Raw genomic sequence first — 15,224 nt, 5'->3', positions numbered from 1 at the left:
CCGACTTGCCAGAGTTTCTCAAATTAGAAAAAATGTAATGTGGCAATCGAGGATCGGAGGAAGGCTTCCACAGCACAAGGAGGCTATTCACCAGCCTGTTCCAAAATTTGTTCGTGACCAGCAACCAATAAGCAAGGGAGGACCGAACCGGACAATGGAGGGAGAGATGGGGAGGGGGAAGGGGGTGAAGATGCCATGGCGAACACAGATCAAGCAGGACAGGGGAGCCAGGAGGGACAATGGGTGAAGGTACACATGGCAGTGAACACAGCGGCCACAGCAGCAACCCAAAACACCCACATTGTTGAATAACCTTCAGCACTTATTCTGAGTGGCCTTTATTTAGTCTAGGTTTGACAGCGATTTAAGGCAGTTTTTTATACATTATAACTAGTTAGTCCCATTGTCACCTGACATCCACATGCATTAACATGTCACTGAATAATAATGTAGAACATGAACTTGAGTGTAAACCCAATTCTCCCTAAATCCAAGATGATGTAACTAATTCTGGAGTATACTGGCAATGCAAACTGGGTTCAAATTTGGGATTCGAGGTCAGTGTAGCTAAAGTACTGGATTAACTCAGTTGAACCAATTGGAGACTCCTGTAACACAAGTTTTCTTTAGTTTAGGAATACCTCTTACAATTGTTATACAAGCAGTGCTGAAAAAAATGTTTTCTGTTCCTGTCACATGATGCTATATCACCACAGTTCCGTAATTACAGGTTTGTTTCCTCCTTAACTGAGCCACGACAACACATGATCAGAACCAGGACAGTAAAGTAAAACAGATTTGAGGAAGGAGACAGTCTATGGATTCTGGAGACCACATAAATTATTAAACGTAATGCACATGTTACAGCTTTGTCACAGCTTCTTGATTTTTTTTTTGGCCCTACAATGTTGGCCCAGTCAGCTACTGTGCAATATCTAAAATAGCCTACAGATTAATTATTGTCTTTGACCTTGTACGGGTACTTACTGTTGATTCCCTTATTTCCCCTTTCTTTATTTTTGCTGTTATCATTTGATCCATGGATGCTCAATGGACATATAGCTTTAAGTCGAGCAGGGGAAGTGAGGAATTCAAAAGTTACAAAACCTATGGACAGCAGGACTCAGCCATTTCGGCACCCGAGAGATAGGGTGGGACTCTGTTAGATTGGTTGGCCGGTGGCCAATGATTTGGCCCCAAGGATGTATTCTGCCCGGTAACAGGTGGTGATTGAGACCTGCCTGTGTGAGATAATTCGCTCTCTTTCTCTCTCTCGCCACTGAAAAGCACCTAGACTGAAGGAGATGTGTTAGGAACAACCACCTGAAACAAAAGGTGAAATCTAAGACCGCCCCTGACCCGGGATGTGACCCGCTGGTATCCTCTTGTGAGATTTATCCGGCCCGTTACTCCTTGCTAGATCAAACGGGATCTCACAAGACATCACGATCTGGATCCTGCCCACAATGGGTGGCTCCAAAATCAACATATTAAAGTGAGCAGTTAGGCCACGTTGGGGAGGGTCTTGAGTTCAGGCCGCCAATCTATTCCCACACTAGCGAGCAGAGCTTGTTAGTGGAGGAAATAGGACTGAGTGCGGCCTCGGCGGGACGGTCCTCACCGAGGCCCAAAAATGAGCAGAGTCCCATTCAATAGCGCAGTAATTCTAGCCACTGCTGGTGCCGGGAAACACCCGGCTAAACGCACCCAACATAGGACTCTGTTTCATTTCCGTCCCAAGACTTTTATCTTTTACTTGTTATTTTACCCCCCTCTGTGTTTGTCTGTCTTTTGTGTAGGTGTAGAGGGTGGGATGAGTTTAAGTGGGGAGGGGGTTAAGAATTGGATAATAGTTAACCTGTTGTATTTGTTGCATATTTAATTATAGTTATTAATAAATGTAATTGTGTTTAAAGTTACAATCCTGGTGACTGCAGTTACTGAACAAAAAAGACTTCAGGTGTTTTTCTAAGAATGATTTATTAATTTTAATTGTGTTGCGACTCCAGGTCAAGTGGTGTTGGTAAAAGCAAAATCTGAAACAAAAGAGAAAATGCTGGAAAATCTCAGCAAGTCTGGCAGCATCTGTAGGGAGAGAAAATAGCTAACGTATCGAGTCTGATGACTCTTTGTCAAAGCTAACAGACCGAGAAAGTGGGAAATATTTGGACTGAGAATGAAAGATGAGTCATAGCCACAGAAACCCAGGGAAACCGGGTGCTAATGGCCACAGGAACCAAGGGTAAAGAGTGCTAATGGCAGTCCCCAGAGAGAACAAAAGATGTGAAAGGCCAAACAGCAGGGAAACTAACATCAGAGGGTGAACTGTAGGTGTGGGGAGGAGGGGAAGGGGGAAGCAAAGAGGAGAAAGGTGAAGGAAAGGTGGTTAAGATTGGGGGGGGGGGAATTAAATGTATATTAAGAAAGAAAGAAATGGTAAAAGACCGTTAAAATGAAATGAAAACAAATAGGTCATTTGACAAGCAATACGACTGGCCCAGTCGTAACAACCTAATCACTAATTAGGTATGCGTAAAACAGCACTTAATGTAGAGTGCTGGTCAAGAATTGGCCTTAATGTTCTTTATAATTTTTGAATTGGCTAGTTTCAAGTTCTTTAATCTTTGGGTCCAGGGGATGAAATCCAGCCCAGATAAAATTAAATTATTTCTCTATTAAAGGGTCTTCCATTAAATGATGTAGGATAGTTTAACCCAGTTACAAACTTAAAGAATGCAATTGCACTCAACTATTTACAGGGTGTCACAAAAGGGAATTTAGTGAAATTGTTGCCATATCTGGGCTGCATAAAATACTCTCAGGCACTGCTGTCATCTGCCAAACATGCTTACTACTCCAAAATCATTGCGAAAAGCAAAGAATACTCATTTTCGCTGTACTGCAACCTTTTTGCGTCCGAGGCATCTATGTTATAAAAATTCGATCAGACCAGCCCACCTACACTTGCAGCACCCCGCAAGGTCATTGCTACCCTTCATTTTATGGACTTGTTAAAGGTCACAGTGTCCCGCATCCGCAGGTGGACCCAGACTGACCCTCAGCTTTCCGGCCTTCGCCACATGAGGCAGTATGTGGCTCAGAACAGGGCTTTTCCGCAGGATTTGAAAGCGTACACCACAAAGTTGCATGAGCTTAGCATGGGGGGAATCGCGTGGTAGTCCCCGAATGTGGATGCGGCCAGCTTCTGATGGACCTCCACAATGGACACACAGGCGTGTGCCAGATGAAAATGTTAGCTTGCAGCTACGTTTGGTGGCCCGGTATCAATGCAGACATTGAGCGCTCCGTCTAGTGTCAGGCACACCAGAGGTTGCCCCCTGCAGCTCCGGTCCATGACCTCCGGTCATCTGTAGTCTCTCCTCCTTTCTGGGTGCATTGTTCCTCATCCTCATCAATGCACACTCCATCTGGATGGCGGTCCTCAAGATACAGGTGAAGATGACCCGGACCACCATAGAGAAACTCCGGCACGTTTCCAGCTCGCATGGCATAACTAAGGTGCTGGTATCAGACAATGGTACAGATTTACAAGTTTGGCATTTGTGTCCGCTAACTGGATCTGTCACGTGAGGTCCACCCCATACCACCCTGCATCAAATAGGTTGGCCAAGGGGTGGTGCAAACTTTTAAGCTCAATGAAAAAGCAGACATTGGGTTCCTGGGAGACCTGCTTAGCCAAGTTCTTATTCTGCTACCGGACAAAACCGCCTAGCTCCGACTCGGAAACCGAGATGGACGTTCTGCCATTGCTGGAGGCGCCCGTGCCGGCTCTCGTGGCCACACCAGCAATGCCCCTGCCACCCAAACACACTCGGCACGCAAACGCCATTCTCCGGTCTGATGTACGCCTCCTAACGCCACACGGTCTGCGCCTGAACGCCGTTTATAAGCGAAACGGCTGAAAGGCCTGGATGTGGACGTTGCTGTGGACTTAGGCGTGGCGGAGTGTTATAACACTAATGGAAGCCTTGGGGTCAGGATCAGATGGTTTCCCATGACTTCCATGAAATATGAACATCTCATTTAAGAGGACGGGCTTCCCCTTAACAAGGAGAGCCCCAGCTTGTATAAAAGACACTTGGAGGATTGGAGGAGTTTTGGAATTGTATTGTAATAAACCTTGTTCGTTAATTTCTACTGTTTATGCGTTTTGCTTACCACGGATTCAACAGTACTGAAACATTCCACACATTTGCCTATAATCAGCTGCTGCTTATTTGGTTCATGGACTCTTCCACCAGCCATTAGTCCAAAGGCTTATGTCATTTTTCTATACTGAGCCTCAGGAATGCAATGAAAGCTGGAGGCCAGCCTCCTTGTGATCAATTTTATTTTTAAACTGATTACTGCAAACCCGTATAATTAGTGGTCCTTTACTGTATAATTACTAGCCATTAGAATCCGAGGTTAGCCATGGGACAGTATCTGCTCCGGAGATAATAGGCATGTAGCTTATGTAACTTACTTTAATTATTGATTGAGTTGCTCAATTACTAACCTGCTGAAATGAGTATTGCAATTCATTATATTGTTCTTGCAGTTTTTTTCCAGACTAGCTCCATAAAACATGCATTAACGAACATTAATTAGCATGCATGTAAAAAGGAAAGCCAGCCATTTTGATTACGTTTGAAACTACCGGCATAATCTAATATTTATATGTTAACATAGTAAACAGAAAGGGGAGAAACAACATAGGGAGCCCTTATAACATTAGAGAAAAACACTTGCTATAGTTACTCAATGAATGAGCTACATTTTCTCTGTAGATCAGTGTAACGGGTAGTGCTGCAGCTTCGGCAGTATTTATTTGAGTAATGATTAAAGATCAGTTTGCATACAATGAAATCTAAAGTCAAATTATTGAAATAAACTAGCATGTAAATAATGTATTTTGCAACTTCAGGATGCCCCAAAACATTTTACACCCAATGAAGAACCTATGAAGTTACCATTGTGATATGGACCCAGCCTCGCACAGGATGACCTCCCCTACCATAATTGCCCGAACCACTTACCTTCTTTCTCCCTTTAAATTATCCATTTTGGCACCTCCTTTACAGCAGCTAGTGCCGTAAAATGGGGGTTCCTCTGCAATCTGTGGAATGAACTTATGAAAGGTAATATGTGAAATGTTAACATTTGAGTTCTCTCCACAGAAACCTCCTGACCTCAAAAGTCCCTGATCAGTCTTCATGGACTATTAATGTGATGTCAGTGAACTGCTATTTTCCCATATATAATGGGGAACAAAAGATTGACATTTGTTGGAGTACAAGGAACATAGTCCTCATGGCAGTGCTTCAATGTGATCCAAATAAGTGTTTTTTTAACTCCATATTGCAAAAGGTCAACCCTTTTGCTTGAGGAACTTTCTTATTCAGTTTTATTCCAGCATCAGTGTGAGAGTTGAAAAAAAGCCAAATCACGCTATGTAGGTTACTGATTTTTGGAGCCTGTAAGGAAGTTTAAGCCTTAGATTTGAAAGTATTCTTGAGTTTTTGTTTTAATATTTGAAATGGGCACTTCCGGTTCTGGCTATGCGGAGATAAGCTGCACGATTTGGCAGCTCCCGCGACTACGAACTTTCGGGCTCGCTAGAGGAGCGCCAACGGAATTTTTTTTACAGACAACCCATGGGGAAGAGAAGAGAGAGGTCCCCTACCAACTTTTATGGACCGGACCCGAAGTGCAACGGCCAAAAAAGCGGCATTGGAGCAGCGGGAGAAGCGAGGGGAAAAAAGCAAAATGGCGGCGGCCGGGGACAAAGAGGAGATGCAGGAATTCATCAAGCACTGCTTCGAGGAGCTGCGTAAGGAGATGCTGGCGTCTATACTGGCAGTAATTGAAGGACTAGGGATAACCCAGAAGGCCCACGAGGTGAAGATCTAGGAGGTCCAGAAAAGAGAGAGTGAGAGAGAATGAGGACTAGCTCTTGGGCCTGGCGGTGAGAGTGGAGCGGCACGAGGCGCTACACAAGAAGTAGGCGGGAAGACTCAAAGACCTGGAGAACAGGTCGAGGAGAAATAATCTGAGGATCCTGGGTCTCCCAGAAGGAGTGGAGGGGGCCGATGCCGCGGCATACGCGGGCACGATGATTGGGGCGATGATGGGCGCAGAGGCCCCTTCGAGGTCGCTGGAGCTGGACGGGGTGCACCGGGTGCTGGCGAGGAAGCCCAAGGCAACTGAGCCGCCAAGGGCGATGGTGGTGAGATTTCACCGGTTTACGGACAGAGAGAGCGTCCTGAAATGGGCCAAGAAGGAGCAGAGCAACAAGTGGGACAATGCAGAGATCCGAATATACCCGGAGGTTGCCAAGCGGAGAGCGGGTTTCAACCGGGCCAAAGCGGTGCTGCATCGGAAAGGAGTGAAATTTGGAATGCTGCAACCAGCGCGACTGTGGGTTACATACAAGGACCAACACTACTACTTCGAAACGCCTGAAGAGGCGTGGACTTTTATACAAACTGAAAAGTTGGACTCTAACTGAGGGTTTGTGAGTGTACAAGGGGTGTTTGAGGGTTGAAGTATGATGGTTGTTGTATATAGGGGGTCAATCACGCGCAGGAAATGGTATATGGGCTGGGGGAGAGAGACTAGGCCGCATAGGAGCTGCGCCAGAGGGGGCGGGGCAGGCTTTGGAAAGCGCAGGTTTTTTTTTCCCCCGCACGCGGGAAGGGGAACGAAGGAACGTGTATTGATTGGGAGACTCCCACACGGTGGGGGGTCAAAGGGACGGCGGGGGGAAGCCGGGGTCAGCAGGTGTCAGCTGACTTACGGGAGTGATATGGGGGGAGCAAAAAAGCTAGACAGGGGTCTAGCAGGGGGGGGGGGGGGGGGGGGGGGGGGGAAGAGGGTTGCTGCTGCACTAGCCGAAAGGGAATGGGACACAGAAGAGGTGGTCGGGACGGAGGTCCCCCGCCTGGGGGACTGGAGGGCGAGGGAGACACGGACACGGGACTGGCCCAGAAAAGGAGATGGCTAGTCGGCCCGGGGGGGGGGGGTGAGAGCCCCTCCAATCCGGCTGATAACGTGGAACGTGAGGGGCCTGAATGGGCCGGTGATGAGGGCTCGAGTGTTCGCGCACTTGAAGGGACTGAAGGCGGACGTGGCTCCAGGAGACACATTTGAAGGTGGCGGACCAGGTCAGGTTATTAAGAAGGGGATGGGTAGGACAGGTATTTCACTCGGGACTGGACGCGAAAAATAGAGGGGTGGCAATTTTGGTGGGAAAGCATGTGTCATTTGAGGCCAAGACTATCGTAGTGGATAATGGAGGGAGCTATGTGATGGTGAGTGGTAGGTTGCAAGGGACGTGGGTGGTGTTGGTAAATATATACGCCCCGAACTGGGATGATGCTGGATTCATGAAGCGCATGCTGGGGCGCATTCCGGACCTGGAGGTTGGAGGCCTGATAATGGGAGGGGACTTCAATACAGTGCTGGGCCCAGCACTAGACCGCTCCAGATCAAGGACGGGAAAGAGGCCGGCGGCAGCCAAGGTGCTCAGGGGGTTTATGGATCAGATGGGGGGAGTGGACCCATGGAGGTTTGCAAGACCGCAGGCCAGGGAATTTTCTTTCTTCCACGTGCACAAAGCCTACTCCCGGATAGATTTCTTTGTTCTGGGCAGGGCGCTCATCCTGAGGGTGGAGGGGACGGAGTATTCGGCCATAGCCGTTTCGGACCACGCCCCGCACTGGGTGGAACTGGAGCTGGGAGAGGAGAGGGACCAACGCCCGCTGTGGTGACTGGATGTGGGACTGCTGGCGGATGAGGTGGTGTGTGGGAAGGTGAGGGGGTGTATCGAAAGGTACTTGGAGGCCAACGACAACGGGGAAGTGGGAGTGGTATGGGAGGCGTTGAAGGCGGTGATCAGGGGAGAGCTAATCCCCATCAGGGCTCATAGGGAGAGGGCAGGGAAAGGGAGAGGTTAGTGGGGGAGATTTTGAGAGTGGACAGGAGATGCGCAGAGGACCCAGAGGAAAGATTACTTGGGGAAAGACGACGGCTCCAGACGGAGTTTGACCTGTTGACCACGGGGAAGGCGGAGGCACAGTGGAGGAAGGCGCAGGGGGCGACCTACGAGTACGGGGAAAAGGCTAGTCGGATGCTGGCACACCAGCTCCGTAAGAGGACGGCAGCGAGGGAAATAGGGGGAAATCAAAGATGGAAGGGGAGCCACGGTTCGGAGTGTAACGAAAATAAACAAGGTATTCAAAGCCTTCTATGAAGAGCTGTGCAGATCCCAGCCCCCAGGGGGGGAAGAGGGGATGAGACGATTCCTAGACCAACTGCGGTTCCCGAGGGTTGAGGAGCAAGGGGTGGCTGGTTTGGGGGCACCAATCGGGTTGGAGGAGCTGAGCAAGGGTTTGGGGAGTATGCAGGCGGGGAAGGCCCTGGGGCCGGACGGGTTCCCGGTGGAGTTCTACAGAAAGTACGTAGACCTGTTGGTCCCGCTACTAGTGAGGACCTTTAACGAGGCAAGAGAGGAGGGGTCCCTGCCCCCGACAATGTCGGAGGCGACAATTTCCTTGATCCTAAAGCGAGACAAGGACCCACTGCAATGTGGATCGGACAGGCCGATTTCGCTCCTCAATGTGGACGCTAAGTTATTGGCAAAAGTGCTGGCCTTGAGGATTGTGTCCCGGGGGTGATTCTTGAGGACCAGACGGGATTCGTAAAGGGCAGGCAATTAAACACTAATGTGCGGCGGCTCTTAAACGTGATAATGATGCCATCGGAGGAGGGAGAGGCGGAGATAGTGGTAGCTATGGACGCGGAAAAGGCCTTTGACCGAGTTGAGTGGGTTTGGGTTCGGGGGAGGGTTTATCAGCTGGGTTAAGCTCCTTTACAGAGCCCCGGTGGCGAGTGTAGTGACGAACCGGCGGAGGTCGGAGTACTTTCGGCTGTACTGAGGAACGAGGCAGGGGTGCCTCCTGTCCCCCCTGTTGTTTGCATTGGCGATCAAACCCTTGGCCATATCACTGAGGGAGTCTATTAAATGGAGGGGGGTGGTCCGAGGGGGAGAAGAGCATCGGGTGTCGCAATACGCGGATGACCTGTTGCTGTACGTGGCGGACCCAATGGAGGGGATGGTGGAGGTCATGCAGACTCTGAGGGAGTTTGGGGAGTTCTCGGGCTATAAGCTCAATGTAGGGAAGAGTGAGCTTTTTGTATTACAGGCAGGGGACCAAGAAAGAGGGATAGGGGTCCTACCGCTGAGGAGGGCGGTGGGGAGCTTTCGGTATCTGGGGATCCAGATAGCCAGGAGTTGGGGGGCCCTACATAAACTGAATCTGACGAGGTTGGTGGACCAAATGGAGGAGGACTTCAAAAGGTGGGACATGTTACCGCTCTCGCTGGCGGGTTGAGTGCAGTCGGTCAAAATGGTAGTCCTTCCGATGTTTTTGTTTGTGTTTCAGTGCCTTCCCATCGTGATTACCAAGGGCTTTTTCAAGAGAGTAGGTAGGAGTATTATGGGGTTTGTGTGGGCGAATAAGACCCCGAGGGTAAGGAGAGGGTTCCTGGAACGCAGTAGGGACCGAGGAGGGTTGGCGCTGCCAAACCTAGGGAGCTACTACTGGGCAGCAAATGTGGCGATGATCCGCAAGTGGTTATGGAGGGAGAGGGGGCGGCATGGAAGAGGATGGAGATGGCATCCTGTAAAGGAACGAGCTTGGGGGGGTTGGTGACGGCACCGCTGCCGTTCTCGCCATCAAAGTATACCACAAGCCCGGCGGTGGCGGCAACGTTAAGGATCTGGGGCCAGTGGAGACGGCACAGGGGTGCAGTGGGAGCCTCGGTGTGGTCCCCGATCAGGGGTAACCACCGGTTTGTCCCGGGGAAGATGGACGGGGGGTTCCAGGGCTGCCATCGGGTGGGGATTAGAAGAATGGGGGACCTGTTCATTGACGGGACATTTGCGAGCCTCGGGGCACTGGAGGAGAAGTTTGAATTACCCCCGGGAAATGCATTTAGATATATGCAGGTGAGGGCTTTTGTGAGGCGACAGGTCAGGGAATTCCCGTTGCTCCCGGCACAAGAAATTCAAGACAGGGTGATCTCGGGCGTATGGGTCGGGGAGGGCAAGGTTTTGGCAATACACCAAGAGATGAAAGAAGAGGGGGAAGCGCTAGCAGAAGAGTTGAAGGTTAAATGGGAGGAGGAGATAGAGGAAGGTTTGTGGGCTGACGCCCTGGGTAGGGTTAATCCCTCCTCCTCATGTGCCAGGCTCAGCCTGATACAATTTAAGGTGGTTCACAGAGTGCACTTGACGGGGGGGGGAGGTTGAGTAGGTTCTTTGGGGTAGAGGACAGATGTGGAAGGTGTTTAGGGAGTCCGGCAAACCATGTCCATATGTTTTGGTCATGCCCGGCACTGGAGAGGAGTGGCGGGAGCAATATCTCAGGTGGTGAAATTTTATCCCAAGACTCTCAGTTTTGAGAGTCCTGACTTACAATATTAACGTAGCAATATTGTGGCACGGTAGCACAGTGCTTATCACAGCTTCACAGCTCCAGGGTCCCAGGTTCGATTCCCGGCTTGGATCACTGTGCGGAGTTTGCATGTTCTCCCCGTGTCTGCATGAGTTTCCTCCGGGTGCTCCGGTTTCCACCCACAGTCCAAAGAAGGTGGATTGGCCATGCTAAATTTCCCTTAGTGTCCAAATAAAGGTTAGGTGGAGTTGCTGGGTTACAGGGAACGAGTGAAGGTGGGCTTATGTGGGGTGCTCTTTCCAAGGGCCGCTGCAGACTCGATGGCCTCCTTCTGCACTGTAAATGCTATGATTCTATGAAACTCCGCTTCGGACCTCATTAGCACCTATGGTGAGGCGAGAGTGTATGTCCTTGACATCATAATGACATCGAAGAGACCTGGTTAAATCACAGTTGATGGCAATCGGGGGAAACTCTTCACTGGGTAGAATCATATGTATTAGAAAGAATTGTGATTGTGTAGAGACCTATAATCTATGAAGCCGCAGGACATTGCTGCAGAAGTTCCTTTAGACAGTTCTAGGCACTTCTTCAACTACTCCATCAATGGCTTTCCTTCCATCCTAAGGTTAGAAGTGGGATGTTTGTTGATGATTGTACAGTGTTCATTCAGTTCTTTTCGCAACTCCTGGAAATAATGCAGCAGTCTATGCTTGCGTGCAGAAAGATCTGGATAACCTTCTGATTTGGACTGATAAGTGACAAGTAACATTTGCACCACGCAAATGATAATGAATGACTATTTCCAGCAGGAGAGAGTCTAACCAACTCTCCTTTGCATTCAGTGGTCATGTTATCATCAAAAATCCACCATCAACATCCTGTAGGTCACTATTGACCAGAAACATAAACACTGGCTACAAGCATAGGCCAATGGTTGGATACTCTTGTTGCTCTATTTATTTACCTCAGTGAACCATAAGCCTTTCCCTTATATTGATCAAATGACCACACAACCAGTTAGTTAGTTCAAAAGATGGTTTATTTATATACACAAGAGTCATCTCAACATGCAAACACAATATCTACTACGAGTTAAACTACCCCTATCAGCTACAATAACCTATACTTAACTTCAGGGCGACCAGCACTGTGCAAATGGATAAAGGCCTTTATCTGGATTTCACTTGGCTGGTTCGAAGAAAGTGGCTCTGTCTCTGCTGGGCTCATCCGTCCGGTAGCGATCGTTGGTCTTGAACTTAGCTGGCTGTTCCTGCTGCAATTGGGTAGGCACAGGCCGAATCCAAGAGAGACAGAACACATGGCTGTGCTCTCTTTTATTCCCCTGGGATTTTGCGCTCTTTGGGGCGGTCCTTAACCTTGGACCCAATAGTTCGACAGAACTCTGATCACTCTCTTTGATTTTGGCCAATAAAGGGGCGGGTGCCTTGGTAGCTGGGCGGGTCCTTAGCGGTCATTGACCTTGGCAGTTGTGCTTTCTGAGTAAGGGGAGTGGCGCCGATCAGTCTGTGGCTGTCCCGGTTGCTTGATTGGAGTTCTATTGTCCTGGGAAAATGGGCCATTAAAATGTAAATGAGTGGGGGTTTCGGTCAGGTCTGGTTACCTGTGTTTTAGATACACATAGACTGTGTATCTGTCTGAGTCCTGGGTTGGCCATAATTCCCATGGTCTTTTGCAGGTGGCCATCTTAAATGGCTACACTCTCTGCCGAGTATCTCATGTCCTGATTCCCCAAAGCCTTTCCAGTATCTACAAGGCACAAGTCAGAAGTACTAATTGAAGATTTATCAGACTGATTACTGGGATATTGGGGCTGACGTATGAGGAGATTGAGTTGGTTCAGATTACGTTTGTTGGAGTTTAGAAGTATGACAGGGAATGTCATAGAAACCTATGAAATTCTAACAGGACTAGACAGCGTAGATACAGAAAGGATGTTCCTGATGCCGGGGGAGTCCAGAATCAGGGGTCACAGTCTGAACTTATGGGGTAGGCCATTTAGGATTGAGATGAAGAGAAGTTTCTTCACTGAGAGTGGTGAGTGTTGGGAAAACAAAGGTAGTTTTAAGAGACTTATATTTGTATTGGCAAACATTAGAAATGAGGTATCTTCTTCAGCGATTGCTCGCTGATTAGTATGATTGTCCACCTAAGAAACTCTGTGTCATGGGTTCTGTGGGTCCTTGCGTGACTGATGAGCCCGATTTTAGAGCCACATCTCCAGCCGTACACTTGGAAGGTGTTTCAAGATCACTGGTATTCCTTTCTCAGGCTGTTTTTCCGGGCCTCCTTTTGCCATCAGGTCTTCTTGAAGAATTGTGTCCCTTCAATCAGGAGGTTCCCCCAAGTAGATCCCTTTTGAGAAAAGGTCTCCCAAGCATTGACACCCATGTTGCATTTCTTAAGGTAAGCCTTCAGGGTGACTTTGAAGTGCTTCCTTTGTCCTCCTCTTGTTCGGGAGCCTTCCTTGAGCTGGGCGAAGAAGATTTGCTTTGGCAGTTGGGACTCGGGCATCCTAAGCACATGGCCGACCCAGCGGAGTTGGTTTTGGATGATCATGGGCTCGATACTGGTGCTCTTGGCTCCTTCAGTGGCTACTGTTAGTACGCCTATCCTCCAGACTGATTTAATTTAATGTTTCTGTGGAAGGAAGGGTAAAACCTATAGTCCGATTCGTGCTGGACAATTGTATTTGTATGTGTGGGGGTTGATTCAGTGCCAACTGTGTTCCCATTGTGCTTAGGGTTACGGTGTGAAGAATAAATAAGCCAGCAGAGATATGCGGGTGTTCCTTCGCAACTGGAGGGGAAAAAAGCTTTTTTGTTCTTAGTTTGGCAGTTGAAGAAGGACACCAGGGAGTAAACATCTCTCCTCTCTAAGAAGAAAGACTGGACAGGACTGGAGCTGCAAAGAGGCAGGCTTCCGAAAGAACCAGTTACAATCCAGATAACCAGGGAATTGCGGCACAAAGAATATATTCAGACTGAAGTTAAGAGAACAGAGACCAAGGTATTGGTCATAAGAATTCAAGGGAGAATAAAACAGTGTTCTGAGTTAAAGCAACAATTGCAGTAACCAGATTTAAAGTGAGAAAACAAACCTCAGAGGTAAACCAAAAGTTTGATGCCAGTCTTGGAATTGAGAATGAAAGCAAGCGAGTGAACAGTTTGTATAGCAGTCAAAACAAAGACGTTTTAAAGGGTAGAAAGGTGGTGTAAACCTTTCTACCCTTTGTAAAAGCTGGATACTGGAGCCGTTGTTAAAAGTGGAGTGGAAGCTTTGTTTTAAAAAAAGTCATTTGGATAACATGGGCTGGATTTTGAATTGCAAACCACTAATGGAAAGCATTATTGTGAAAGAAGAACTTAAAGTGTGTTTTAGGAGTTGAGTTTGGAAACTCTCATGTGACAATCATCTGGGGGATTCTGAGAAGAAATTAACGGATACTAACTTAGGTTCAGAGCAGAGTGTGTATATTTGATCAGAACCAATCTGTGTTAATGAGACCATTGCAGTTCAAGATGTACTTTGTGATCCATGTTAATCAAATCTGTGTGTATTTGTTAATCTAAGGGGGGAGTAAAGGAGGGTTGTATCATCCAATTTTTTAATGTTTAGTAATTTTTTGTTCATTTAAAACTAATTAGCGGTCCTGTGACTCTGTTCCTCCAGTTTTTATATGAAAGGAAAGGTTACGATCCTTTAAGCCAGGGTTCCATCTGGAATCTTTCTGTCCAGTTATAACATTAACTGGCATCGTAACATGAACCTGTGGATTGTTTTTTTTAAAGTGTATTTTATTTGTTTTCACATTTTATGTTATACATTTCAGTTTGTAGGTTAAGTTACAAGTTGCAAAACCGCTCAAAACAAAGCAAAAACAACCAAGGAAAGATTAAAATTACAAAAGAGATAAACCAAGGAGCAAAAAGAAAACAAAAACCAACAAAGATCACAATATATATTTACAAGGACTTGTCTCCCCTCCCTCTATGCTGTGGTCCCCATTTGGCCGATGTGCCTCAGCTGGTCTCCCCAATGTTGGTCCGAGCCACTTGCCTTTGGGCCTGTCCCTGCGGCTCTGTCCCTTGTATCTTTCTACCCTTTGTAAAAGCTGGATACTGGAGCCGTTGTTAAAAGTGGAGTAGAAGCTTTGTTTTAAAAAAAAAAAATCATTTGGATAACATGGACTGATTTTGAATTGCAAACCACTAATGGTCTTTTACCCCTCCCTCCTTCCCTTCCCTCCCTTTCTTTTTGATTTAATTCCCTAAAGGACATTAGTAAACCAAATTGGTTTTTGCGACGATTGACAATGGTTTCCCGCTTGGGTCACTGTCTGTGCAGAGTCTGCACGTTCTCCCTGTGTCTACGTGGGTTTCCTCCGGGTGCTCCAGTTTCTTCCCACAAGTCTCAAAAGATGTGCTGTTAGGTGAATTGGACATTCTGAATTCTCCCTCTGTGTACCCGAACAGGTGCCAGAGTGTGGCGACTAGAGGATATTCACAGTAACTTCTTTGCAGGCAGTATTAATGTAAGCCTACTTGCGACAATAATAAAGGTTATTATGAGATTTGATTCCAGGTTTTTATTGAATTCAAATTTCACCATCTGCAGTGGCAGGATTTGAACCCTGGATCCCCAGAGCATTACTCTGGGTCTCTGGTTTACTAGGTCCAGTGACAATACCACTTCGCCACAGCCTCCCCATGCACTTCAAAAATCACCAAGGCTTTTTTCGAC

At 47.8% G+C, this 15,224-nt stretch overlaps 1 protein-coding gene across 9 annotated transcripts in view; it reads left to right on the top strand.

Moving 5' to 3' along the window:
• Positions 1–15,224, top strand: part of LOC140393260 (gamma-adducin-like) — a 308,595-nt gene that overhangs the window by 235,689 nt on the left and 57,682 nt on the right. The window lies entirely within an intron of this gene.

The sequence above is a fragment of the Scyliorhinus torazame genome, chromosome 16 (assembly GCF_047496885.1).
Source record: "Scyliorhinus torazame isolate Kashiwa2021f chromosome 16, sScyTor2.1, whole genome shotgun sequence".
In the NCBI taxonomy this organism is placed as follows: Eukaryota; Metazoa; Chordata; class Chondrichthyes; order Carcharhiniformes; family Scyliorhinidae; genus Scyliorhinus; species Scyliorhinus torazame.
Note: the sequence above shows the minus strand (reverse complement) of the source record. Positions and strands in the feature narration are given on the sequence as shown.